This window comes from Triturus cristatus, chromosome 3_1 (genome assembly GCF_964204655.1).
Source record: "Triturus cristatus chromosome 3_1, aTriCri1.1, whole genome shotgun sequence".
NCBI lineage: Eukaryota > Metazoa > Chordata > Amphibia > Caudata > Salamandridae > Triturus > Triturus cristatus.
The window spans coordinates 33822835-33834884 of NC_140583.1; the positions used below are offsets into that span (position 1 = coordinate 33822835).

A 12050-nucleotide genomic window follows, 5' to 3' on the forward strand; every position below is an offset into this window, starting at 1 on the left:
AGAACTAATTCTATTCTCTCCAAAAAGCAACCATCGTCCAATCCAAGTGCGGCTCAAGAATCTGATCGCCCTAAACTGCCCCATCGTCCTATCCGACTCAGTTACATCTCTAGGCATCACCCTTGACAAGAACTTATCTTTGGAGGCCCACATCAAAAACTCTGCAAAAAGTGCTCTTTTCTCTCTAAAACACCTCAAGAAATTGAAACCTTTTCTTCCACATGATGACCTCAAGACAGTAGTCCAATCCCTAGTTCTCTCTAAAATCGACTACGGGAACGCCATTCTAACAGGGACTCCAAAAGCTCACCTAGCCCCGCTAAGGGCAGTATTGAACATGGCCGCTCGACTCGTATCTGGAGTAAAAAGATTTGATCACATCACTCCAGCTCTCAACTCCCTCAACTGGCTTCCCATGGAAGGGAGGTGTATTTACAAACTGGCCTGCATCACACACAAAACCCTTCACTCTCCGGCCCCTACCTACCTGAACAACAAACTGGTAAGAGCAGGTCAATCCAGATCGCTGAGAAGCTCCAACTCACTCCTTCTTAAAGAAAACCACACAAAACCATGGTCTCTGGCAACGCTCCCAGGATGTGGAACGCTCTCCCTAGAGTCCTCAGATGCAACCCCTCCTTCTCCTGTTTCAAAAGGGACCTGAAAATCCATCTCCTTAACAAATACTTTCCTGACCAACGTCAACTAACCGAGACTTCAATATCCGAGTTTACTCCTCTCTCTTGACATTCAAGGATAGTTGGTGACCGGACTGTGTTAACCACCTTATCTTCCATGCTGTATTTTATTTATCCCTGGTTTTGCTTCCTTACTGCCTGCCTACTATGTAATGCAATTTCCGTCTGTTTTTCTTTACAGTATGTATGTAAAGCGCTCCGATACCTACGGGTCGAGCTAGCTCTATATAAAACTTTTAAAATAAATAAATAAATAAATGATGGCGCTGAAACAACATAGGATTTACTTGTCCTACTCAATCGCACGCATTCTCTCGACGCTGGAAGAATGAGTAGCTGAGTGTCCCCGCCGGGAACTGAACTCGTGGGCACGAGGTCTAGAAAGAGCTCTGCTTGGAACGCACGGGAACTTCACAAGGCCGCAGAGGTTGGTGGGAGGGGAGGGGGCACGTGATCTTTAATTAAACTTTGCCAAGAGCTAATCAGGGACCAGCCAGTGGCCGAAAAGAGAAGGCTGCGGCGCCCTCGCCTCCCCCACACGTGCCCCAGATGAAGAGATCTCAAGGACAAAACCAGCTCCCGAGAGGCGAGGAAAGGTGCTCGGAGCGGGGCTGGAGGCGAGCCGAGCAACTGGAAAACTACCAGCAGCGCCACAGCAGGACCGTGGCCATGAGTGCCACAGCTAGGGCCACGTGGGGGCACAGTAATGGGTACCACAACCAGGGCCGCGATGGGACAGAAGCCAGGGGTACCACAGCCAGTACACGGGAGACAGAAGCCAGGGGTACCACAGCCAGGGCCACGGGAGGACAGAAGCCATGGGTACCACAGCCTGGGCCACGGAGGACAGGAGCCATGAGTACCACTGCCAGGGCCAGGGGGGGTGGGGGGACAGAAGACAGGGGTACCACAGCCAGGGCCACGGGGGACAGAAGCCATGAGTACCACAGCCAGGGCCACGGGGAAAGAAGCCATGGGTACCACAGCCAGGGCCACGGCCGGACAGGGGACAGGGCCATGGGTACCACAGCTAGAGCCACAGGAGGGCTTAAGCCATGGGTACCACAGCCAGGGCCACAGGGGGACAGAAGCCAGGGGTACCACAGCCAGGGACACGGGGGACAGAAGCCATGGGTACCACAGACAGGGCCACGGGAGGACCGAAGCCATGGGTACCACAGCCAGGGCCACGGGAGGACATGAGCCATGGGTACCACAGCCAGGGCCACGGGAGGGCTGTAGCCATGGGTACCACAGCCAGGGCCACGGGAGAACATGAGCCATCGGTACCACAGCCAGGGCCACGGGAGGACATGAGCCATGGGTACCACAGCCAGGGCCACGGGAGGGCAGGAGCCATGGGTACCACAGCCAGGGCCACGGGAGGGCAGGAGCCATGGGTACCATTGTTATCTATGGACCACAAAAAGGTCACCTTAGGACCACAGCCAGGGCCAAGGGGAGGACCGTAGCCATGGCAACCTAAGGACCCCTGCTAAGGGCACCAGGTCACTGTAATGTCGTGATAGGGCTGGGCGTTAGGACCAGCCCACGAGGTGGGAGGATAGCCAGGGACGGAAGAGGAGTGGAGGCGGAGAGAGTCAGTTAGTAGCAGGACACGGGAGGATCAAATCTACAGGCAGCGAGAGGCCGAGCTACAGGCAGCGAGGGGGCGAGCTACAGGCAGTGAGAGGGCGAGCGAGTGTGGTCTATTGTGAGGGTACAAAAAGGGAAGGCAGAAATAAGAGACACCGAGTGAGATTGTACGCAAGACACAGCCTGAAGGTACAGAAGAAACAGAGTGGGGTTGGGGTTGGGGTTGGGGGGGGGCGGGGGGGGGGGGAGACAGATAGTGAGAGGATGCGGGACTCGGAAAGTAATAACTGTCAGTCAAACATATTTATTTAGACCTTAGTCCTTAAACAAGGCACAATAAAACCCATGTACAAACATGTAAAATTAATAACTAAAACCGGCCGAACCTATAAAACCACAATTCATCCTACCACTGACTGATCCCATTTTTTCGTAGAACTTCATTGCCAGACAGTGAAAATCGACCCAGGGCACAAGTTACATCCAAGAATGTCATATCCATGCGTAGATAAGCCGCTTCCCCCATCCCTGAATCATACGTTTTAAATAGAGAGAAACTGACAGGCGCCCAGTGCAAGTGAGAGACAGGCAGTGTGAGGGCAGTGCACAGTCAATGAGAGGACACGCGAGAGACAGCTTGCAAGCGAGTGAGATCCTGTGTGAGTGGAGGGAGGCAGAAAAAAAGAGACAAGCAGCGAAAAGATACGCGAGAGACAGTCTGAAGGTACGCGAGAGACAGCCAGAGTGAGGGGTATATGTAAGAGACGGCTAGTGACAGGAAGCAGGCCTCGGACAATGAGAGTCATTGACAGGCACCGGTGGCAAGGGGGAGACAGGCAGTGTGAGGGCAGTGCACAGTCAATGAGAGGACACGCGAGAGACAGCTTGCAAGCGAGTGAGATCCTGTGTGAGTGGAGGGAGGCAGAAAAAAAGAGACAAGCAGCGAAAAGATACGCGAGAGACAGTCTGAAGGTACGCGAGAGACAGTCTGAAGGTACGCGAGAGACAGCCAGAGTGAGGGGTATATGTAAGAGACGGCTACTGGCAGGAAGCAGGCCTCGGACAATGAGAGTCATTGACAGGCAAGGGAGAGACGGGTAAAGTGGCGGGGAAAGAGGCCGGCAGCAGGACGGAATAGAGACTGCATTCAAGAAAGAGACGGCCAGCTTTGCAAGAAGCAGCCAGCCAGCCACTGCAGGTGCAGACGCCAGAGACAGCCATGATTGCGGCACCAGGCCGCGGGAAGGACAATGGACATGTGGGAGGGTCCGAGCGAAAGGGGAGGGGTTAAAACTCACCTGAATGTTTCCAAAAGTTTTGCTGGACTTGCAGAGGCGCGGGACTCAAAGCCTCGACTTAAAGGGAGTCTCTGGCCGTTTGTCCCTTTCTTGTCCGTCCCTCCCCTTCCTCTGGTGTGTAGCTCCAGCCCTCTCTCTCCCTTTCTCCCTCCTGTCCAGGGCGGGCTCTGCCTACAGGTGACACGCACACATGGAGGGGGGAGGAGAAACCTGGGCAGGAGGAGGGGTAGGGATGAAGAGAGGGGTTCAGGTAGGGAGAGGAGGAGGAAGGAGTCCGGGGGGGGGGGGGGGGGGGGGGGGCTAACCGCGAGTCCTGGGAGAACGGAAGAGACAGGCTCAGGCACAGAGATGAACCGGGGCAGACCCAGGTGGAGAAGTTTTGGGGGCCACGTGAGATGGTGTGCGGGGGAGGGATGGGGCGAAGGCGTAGGACACAGACTCTGATAGACACTTGGGAGGGGCGAGCAAGAGACGCATGCCCAGGAGCACACTGTGCGCCAGGAGCGAGACATGACTCCACGTGTCACTGTTCATGCAGGGAGGTGGAATGTGTAGCCCCGGGGCAGGAACAGAACAGCAGGTTGGTGGCGTGTGGATGGAGGGTGCGACCGCAGCCGAGGCTGCCACACCCACCCACCGGAGGGGCATGGAGAGCATGTGAACAGGGTCTGTAGCGCAGGGCACCAGGGACTGGCAAGAAGGGACCCTCGAGGCTCTGGGGCTCGCCCTGGCAGAGGTCCGCAGGAATGGTTCAGGCCATGCCAAGCAGTGCCGTGTCTAGAAACCACCTTTAGAGGGACCACAGGTAAAAACAAGCATTTGCAATGCAATAGGACTCGCATTTACGCGAGACCTATTGCATTGCAAACGATAGTCATCACGGACAACAGGAGGGATGGCGGAATGGGGGGGATTGAGAAGGCACGGACAACAGGAGTGCGGGCGGTGGAAGCGGGGAGAAGACACAGAAAACGGGAGTGTGGGCGGGGGGAGTAGAGAAGGCGGAAGGAGAACTGCATTAAAGAAAATAGTGCTCACAGTCTAAATAACACTAACGTGTAACACTCGAAGTAAAGGGGCTAGTCGCCATGGGAGGATACAAATGTAGAGATGTAGAGGAGGCGGTACTAACAAGCCTATTCATGAATCAGAAGCCAGCATTTAGGACAGACCATGACAAGCCAATGGCAAACATGGGCAGAGAGTGGCCAGGGCTTCTATTCGCTACTCGTCTACAGTAAGTCTCGCAGAGCAGTGCATGCGCTCTGGCTCGACCTTACAATGATAAAAAAAAAAAGACCACCTGGCTATAGCAGACATATGTGCGTGAGTCCTGGTGAAGCCGCTAATGCCCACCCTGCCAAGGAACTATAAGGCCCGCTTGGGTCCCGCCACGTCACTGGAATGTCCTGTTAATGACCTGGAACCCATTTAGCACGTGAACCCTGCTGTGTCTGGAGGGGACCCGATCTAACATGGCTGCTACGGCTGTACAGGACTACACCCTAAATGGCACCTGTGTCTGAAGAGGACTAGAACTAACATGGCTGCTACGGCTGTACAGGACTACATGCAAGTCGTCCGCCACGGCAAACAGGACGATGCCCAAAACAGATGCCTTGTCAGAGTAGACTACATCCAAAGCAGTCGCTATGCCAGCTGGAAGTACAAGAGAACGATGCCCATGGTAGTGCATGCCAGGGTGGCATAGGACACTGCTCATTGCGGACAGTCGCTGCTTCCCTTGCTATCAGACCGACAGCCCGCCATCACTGAGGTGGAGCCGGAAGAGTGGAGCATCGTTACTCGCCATCTTGGATCCTTCCACCTGTGGGGTCACTGGCTCGGTCACTTCCCTTGGATTCCTAGCTCCTCTCCTCGCCTCCAAGCACGCAGGCTTGCGCTAGGATGGAGTAAAACATGGAGCGGTCGATGTGCAGGTAACGCTCAGAGGCAGAGACTCCATCAATCAGTAGAATTGTAGAGCGCTACTGGTCACTTCAGAGGGTATCCAGGCGCTAGCAGGGTCCAGTTGAGTAGCTGAATAGCCAGGTGTTTAGGGACTTTTGGAACCCTGGAATACTATAGAGAAAACTCTAGAAACTTCCTGACGGATCTGGTGGCTCAGTGGACTAATGCATCCACTGCATGGGCCTGTGTTCGACCTAATGGTCACAGGTTCAAACCCCGGCGGGACCTCTCAGCCTTTCATCCATCTGAGGTTGATAAAAGTAGTACCATTGAGTTGAGTAACAATAAACATCTGTTATTCAGCGCCAAGATACCCAGTCAGGGGTGAACGTGCGCTTTACAAATACACAATAGACTGACCGCTGCGCGAACGCTACGCTGTGCTTTTAAAATTACTGATGCTGCTAGAATTAATGTGTGTAAAGTGTATTTTAAACTGTCTTTTTTGAATTGTCATTGAATCCCTCTGCCTGCTCACCCCACTGACCGCATTGCCTGCATTTAAAAATTAATTACACCACTCACCATTTGGGTGTTTGCTTCGTTTGCTCCCCTTCGCGATCTCGATCCCGATCGCCATTTTGGGAGTAGGGCTGAGACGCCCAAGACGTTCCGGGGCTGCGCTCTAGTTGATACGAGCACCGCCCACCACACGTTACTTAACGGCCATTATGGTCGCGCGCAGCGTACGCGCGCAGCGTCGCGCCGGAGGTGCGCCAGAGGTAAGCCCGTTTGCGCCCGTTCGCGCACGGAACGCGACGAACGCGGAAACCGCTGCCCCTGTGCCCATGGGTGTGGTAAGCTATTCCCGTGCGGAACTCCTAAGTCTACAACCCAGCGCTACGACTTTACCCTCACCTGGGCTACACAACATTAGTAGATGCCCAGAAACATTGTCATGTGGCCTACTAAATGTCAGATCACTGTGCAAACACCATGAGGAAATTGTGCTTCTCATTGAGTCAGAACATATTGACATACTCTTTATGACTGAGACATGGACCAGAGCTGATAGCTCAGTGGATCTGGGCCTAGCCTGTCCTTCAGGATATAAAATCAAACACAAACCCCGGGTGGGAGCCAGGGGAGGTGGAGTTGGCATTATCTTTAGAGACACTTTATGTCTCTCTCAGATTGACGTCAAGGCCATCTCGGGGCATGAACTACTGGGTTTTTCCCTAAACAGTCCAGGAGGAGCTTTATATTCTGGATTGCTGTGCTATAGACCCCCGGCTGGCTCCTTATCAGAGGTAACAGAGCTCATCGACCTGATCTATGACCTATCCAACTCCCATAACAGACTCTTGGTATTGGGAGACTTCAACCTATGGCCAGATGGTCCAATGGATTCTGCTTTCAAAGATTTGGAGCAGGCCTGTAGTAATGTACAGCTGAAACAGCTAGTTACCCTGCCAACTCACTCAAAAGGTCATACCTTAGATATGATTTTTGCGGATACAGAGAATGTAGCTCTTCGGAAAATCCTATCCCAATGCTGGACAGATCACGCATCGGTTCACTTTACCCTTTCTCTTTCCGCCGACTCCATGAAGAAAGGTAGCCTAGGCACTACTAGGGTGGGTAGACAGTGGTCCAAGCTTGTGAAGCAGTCCCCCCTGCCGGCCTTGCTGCCGTCGGGCTTCTCGTTAGGAGACAACGTGGACGCTAGCTATGAGATGCTTAGCCAGCAAATTGTGGCTTCACTAGATTCACTAGCTCCTTTTCGCAAAATCAGAGATAGACCCACTCGTGCAATGCCTTGGTTCTCAGAGGAACTGCTCCAATCTAAACTCCAGTGCAAGAGGACGGAGCGTGCTTGGAGGAAACAGTACCGGGATTCAGACAGAGCTTGCTATAAGCGAACTTTGGCAACTTATAAAGCACAGATCAGACGTGCCAAAGCTAAATTCCTAGAGGACTCCCTATTGTCGGCAGCAAATAAATCCCAGGCGCTGTTCAAAATTGTTAAAGATCTCTCACACCCTACCTGTGTCGCTAATGTTGTCCCTGCATCTCAATTTTTATGCGACTCATTGGCACAGGCTTTTGAGCAGAAGATTGCTACCATCTTAAGCAATCTTGATACTTCATCAAGCTCTGGCACTCAGCCTTTGCTCACCTCTACCTTGACATCGGATAGGGAGGGTGATGCTGGCTCAGCACGCCTTAATTGTTTCCCGGTACCATGCTTTGAGGAATTTAGTGCTCTGGCCGCCAGCGTCTCTTCTGGCTCTCCCCTTGATCCACTTCCTCATAAATTTTGGAAGCTATTCCGGACAGAACTCTTCTTGCCATTATTCGCGACCTGCTGCCAATCCCTCAGGTCTGCGCGAGTACCGGATTGCTGGAAGTTGGCAGTGGTGTCTCCTCTCCTCAAAAAGGAAACCTTGGATCCTTCCTGCCCTGCCAATTATAGGCCCATCTCCCTTCTCCCCTTTCCAATCAAAATCTTGGAGAAATGGGCCACAAAACATCTTTCCTGCTTTCTGGAGAGTAATGCCTGTCTGGATGTGGCTCAATTTGGATTTAGACCAGCCCATGGGACAGAGTCAGCATTAGTGACCGTGCTCGATGACCTCAGGACGCGTGCCGACCAAGGTCGGGCAGCCTTTTTAGTGCTGCTAGATATGTCGGCCGCGTTCGATACGGTCAGCCATGTGATCTTACTCAGGAGGCTGGAGGAAGTGGGGGTGACTGGCTTGGCCCTGGACTGGCTGACGTCTTATCTGGATAATAGACACCAGGTAGTGGCCCTTCCTCCGTTCAAATCAGCCATCAGAAGCGTTGGTCAGGGTGTGCCTCAAGGGTCAGCCATTAGCCCTATCCTTTTTAATCTTTACCTCCGCCCCCTGATTAAGCTGATAAAATCTTTCGGCATTGCAGTTACTAACTATGCGGACGACACCCAACTTATCTTCTCGTTTGAGGGTAAGGAGGCGGTGTCACAAGAGACCTTCCATCGCTGCATGACCTCTACGGCAGACTGGCTGTGCCACAACTCTCTGCAATTTAATAGCTCTAAAACTGAGGTCCTATACTGCCCATCTGGCAGCACCCCGAGGCCTTTTCCATCGAACTTCTGGCCTTCATCCTTCCAGGGCACCAGTTTACCAACGAATTGTGTGCGGAACTTGGGAGTCTATTTTGGCTCCAACCTTCAACTGGATGTTTCTGTTAATAAAACAGTGGCCACATGCATGGCCTTGCTTCGCACGTTAAGGAAAATCTTGCCTTTTCTCCCAGCGCAGGCAAGACCAGAGGTAGTGCGGAGTACCATCCTAAGTAGACTTGACTACTGTAACGCACTACTTCTGGGAGCCCCGGTGACCCTGGTGGGTAAACTTCAACGCGTGCAGAATCTGGCGGCTAAACTGGCTCTGTCACGCCAGCGCGCGGACTCCTCCACTACTGCGCTCAGGGACCTCCATTGGTTACCTGTCCCTCAGCGGATTGAATTTAAAGCCCTCTGCTTGGTGTTTAAAGCTCTTCATGAACAAGGCCCTTTTCCCTTACAGAAAATGTTCTCGTGGTATGTCCCGCGTAGGTCTCTCCGCTCCGCCACGGCATGTCTGGTTGTAGTTCCAAAAATCTTAAGGACTCGTTTGGGAGGCAGGTCCTTTCGATTCACAGCAGCAAGGCTGTGGAACTCTCAGCCGTTTGCACTGAGGAGTACGGGCGATTTCCCCTCCTTCAAAAAAGCCCTGAAAACTCACCTTTTCCCTAGAGCGGCGTAATTTTTCTTATACAGTGGATCGTTTCTTTTCATGCAGGCTTCTTTCTCCATCAGTCTAAGCGCCAGGATGCCCTTTGGGTGACAGTCATTGCGCTATATAAGTATATCTATACATACATACATACATACATACATACACATGTTATGTTATGTTCCATCCCAGCCGCCATGTGCACGTCTATGGCTATACATGTGGCGACAAGTTTCAGCAAGCTTCTGTGTTTGAGAAAGAAAACTTCAAATGGAGGCTTGACTCGAGTAATAGAGGCGATCCCCTTCCCTTTTTAAAATCACAAAACACTGGTACACTGTAAAGAAATGCCACACTGGCCCTGGACAAGAACATTCATACCAGACTCCAGCAAAAACATGCCAGCATTTCAGCAGGCCCAGCCAATGAGCTTGCAGTGTTTTGAAATAACAATACCCTGCTGTTCTAAGCTCCTGGATGCTCCTGCAACAAAGGGTACATAGAGGGCCGCCCGCTCCATCAAGGTGCCAAGGGTACACTGGGCTGGCCGGAGCCTTGTGGCTGCTCCTGGACTACCACTTCACCTTCATAAATAGCCATTAGGTCGTACTCTGCCCCGGGGGTCCACTCTCAGCCGCTCTGCCCCAGACAGCAGCACTCAAAGTCCACTTGGTTAGTAGGAGCAGAGGGTTCTATTCCGTGCCAGGGTATTTCTTACTTTATCCAGTTTTCGTTAATTTACAACTGCCTCCTTCTCGGATTCAACTGCCTGGACATTTATACTGGTTTCTCAGCCATGCCAGAGTGTGGGGCTTGGATCACTGCACATCCCATCTTGATTTAGTTGTTAGAAATGGGGTCTCTAGTTGCAGTGGTTTGCACCCTGTCCAAGTAGGGACACTTCCGTCTAATCAGGGTAAGGGAGTCACATAGCTAAGATAACCCCTGATCACCTCCTTGGTAGCTTGGCACGAGCAGTGAAGCTTATTTCAGAGGGAATGTGTAAAGCATTTGTACCTAGACACAGTAACACAGTGAAAACACCACAACAGGAGTTCACACTAGTTTAGAAAAAGAGCCAATGTTTATCGGAATAAAACAAGACCCAAAACAACAAACATCCGACATACGCAAGTCAAGGTATCAATCCAAAAAGATTAATGCAATTGTAGTTCCTCAAAACCACGGAAGCACATGGCTGGGGCAAAGACGATAACGGGCCGCAGGGGAGGTGATGCGTCGAAAGAGCCGGTGATGTATTGGTTCCTTACTGTGCAGGGGAGGTAATGCATTAGTTCCTTTCTACTAGGTAGGGGACTATAAAACTAGCATATCAAAGGCTAAGAAAGCATGGGACGAACACCATTGGTCTGAGTTGCTGGTAGCCAGTAACAAACGGGACTCCAGGTCGTTCTGGCACATTGTCAGGTGGGGAAAATCTGGTTTCCCAGAAACCCCATATAACAATGTGCCTGAGGAAGAATGGGTGACATTCTTTAGAGCACAGTATGCCAACCCAAATAGTATTAGCTTGGGGCCAGAAACTAGAGTAGAACAATTCCAGGGTACTTTTTTTAGTGTCTCTGAGATCATGACGGCCCTTGGTTCAGTGGCAAGTGGGCGTGCCCCTGGTCTTGATGGAGTGCCAGCGGATTTATTTATTAATGATAAAGAACGCTGGAGTAAGTACATCCACCTACTCTTGAATGCCATTGCTTTGGGCGCACCAGTACCCACCTCCTGGCAAGGCGCAGTAATCATTCCTATCTTTAAAAAAGGCGACAGGTCCAAGCCAGGTAACTATAGGCCAATAAGTCTTATAGACACTATACAAAAAGTTGTGGGACGAGTCATCGTCAATAGGCTTCTGGATTGGGCGGAGGAGTTTAATGCTCTTTCACCCTTCCAGGCAGGTTTCCGTCGCTACACCAGTACAGTCGATCAGGTTTTCCGATTCACACTGCTACAGTGGAAAACCGTATTGCTGGGCGAGGGAAGTCTGTATGCGGCTTTTGTTGATCTAAGGGCCGCTTTCGACCTTGTCCCTCGTTCTACGTTATGGTCGGTACTTAAGAAACAGGGACTCCCAAATGATTTATTATCCCTCATAATGAGACTTCACGAATCCAATTATGCTAGAATCCAATGGGGGGGGATGGGTTCGGTAACTGCGGACTTTCCAGTTGAAAGGGGAGTTCGTCAGGGTTGTTCGATGGCTCCTGTGCTTTTTACATTATATATCAATGATGTTGTGGGCCGCATGCTCTCAGCCCAAGTGGATGCCCCTTTTTTAGCAGGGACTAAAATCCCTATTTTAATGTTTGCAGATGACACGCTCATCTTATCGAAAACTCCTAGTGGTCTACAGCATGCCTTGTCTATTTTTGATCAATTTTGCGGGGAGTATGGCTTAGAGGTTAACACTGCCAAAACTAAGCTTATGATTTTTAACCCCCATCGAAGTTTTAAATCTAAAATTACTTTGAGCAATCGTCCGCTAGAGGTAGTGAAAACCTTTACATACCTAGGTATACATATATCTAAAGAGAAGACCTGGCGGCACCATATTGATCTTGCAACACTTAGGCATAGGCAATTGTCTGGTGCTATCTGCGCAGAGCACAGAAAATCCTTAACTAAACCTGTTAAACCTGCCCTGCAGATTTATGAAGCAAAGGCTATAGGCTCTGCGCTATACGGCGCCGAGCTTTGGGGTTTTGAAAAGGTGGCAGCACTTCAAACCTCGGAGAATACATTTCTCAGGGCTATAACCGGTGTTCCTA

At 51.5% G+C, this 12050-nt stretch overlaps 1 protein-coding gene across 2 annotated transcripts in view; it reads right to left on the minus strand.

Moving 5' to 3' along the window:
- Positions 1–12050, minus strand: part of LARGE2 (LARGE xylosyl- and glucuronyltransferase 2) — a 305710-nt gene that overhangs the window by 99927 nt on the left and 193733 nt on the right. Inside the window, exon 1 of one of the 2 annotated variants that reach the window (XM_085646703.1) lies at positions 3593–3760. The exons of the other annotated variant lie outside the window; for it this stretch is intronic. The gene's annotated coding sequence lies outside the window, so the exon portion shown is untranslated. Of the gene's footprint in view, positions 1–3592; positions 3761–12050 lie in introns of those variants that run through there. 2 annotated transcript variants of the gene reach the window in all.